Source organism: Aplysia californica, unplaced genomic scaffold (genome assembly GCF_000002075.1).
Source record: "Aplysia californica isolate F4 #8 unplaced genomic scaffold, AplCal3.0 scaffold00008, whole genome shotgun sequence".
In the NCBI taxonomy this organism is placed as follows: Eukaryota; Metazoa; Mollusca; class Gastropoda; order Aplysiida; family Aplysiidae; genus Aplysia; species Aplysia californica.
This window is the reverse complement of record NW_004797278.1, coordinates 2,492,500-2,493,539: the sequence shown is the minus strand read 5'-3', so window position 1 is coordinate 2,493,539 and position 1,040 is coordinate 2,492,500.

Here is a 1,040-nt window from a genome sequence, read left to right as displayed (position 1 = left end):
GTGTGATGGTAAGTGATTGGAAGGGGTGGGGGTATGATTATGAGTGATTGGGAGGGGTGGGGTGTGATGGTGAGTGATTGGGAGGGGTGGGGGTGATGGAGAGTGATTGGGAGGGGGGAGTGAAGGGGAGACATGCGGATAACTTGAGAACGACAGATGTACGCTATTGGCCGATATTTATAGCAACAGCTATCTTGTTTACCTTTACTTCCCCAACTCGAAGTCAGGTACCCATAACAGGTGGGCGGGCAGGAGGGGGGCGCCCAAAAAAAATCTGTGGCCGAACCAAGGCTCCAACCAGGACTTTCTGCTTTGGCGACAAATGCACTAACCACCACGCCACTGTAAGTTGCAGGCTTTAAAAATACTGCAATAGTTCTTTGCGGTCGTGTTGCCACCCTGAACGACAACAAAGTTGGAATCCCTCAATGACATCAAACAAGATGGCTGTTACTATAAATATCGGCCAATGGCGTACATGTGTCGTTCTCAAGTAATCCGCATGTAATGGGGAGTGACAAGAATAGACGGGGAGTCACAGGGATTGTTGGGGGTGATGAGGAGTGATAGAGGAGGGAGAACACATCTTTTTAAATCTCCCAAACACTGATGAAGATCATATAGACACACTAACAAACTGACTCACAGAAACTGACTCACAGACAGACAGGCAGTACAACAATATTATGAAAACTCTCTCTTCACATTTTCTTCCAAATTGTCCTTCCAGCAAAATGTGATGAATTCAATCCACCAATACCAAGGGTGCAAAAACAGATGTATGACAAAAGAAACCAGAGAACCACCATTTCATGTCCACACTAGATACTCGTATATGTCAAGGAGGGGGTCCCGGAAGTTCTGAAATAGTGGCGTCGGTAGCCTAGTGGTTACGCTCTCGGACTCGCAACCGTAAGGTCGTGGGTTCGAATCCCGTCAGGGACACGACGTTGTGTCCTTGGGAAAGGCACTTTACACGAATTTTCCTCGCTTCACCCAGGTGGGAATGGGTACCCGGCTATAGACAGCGAAAGATCTTG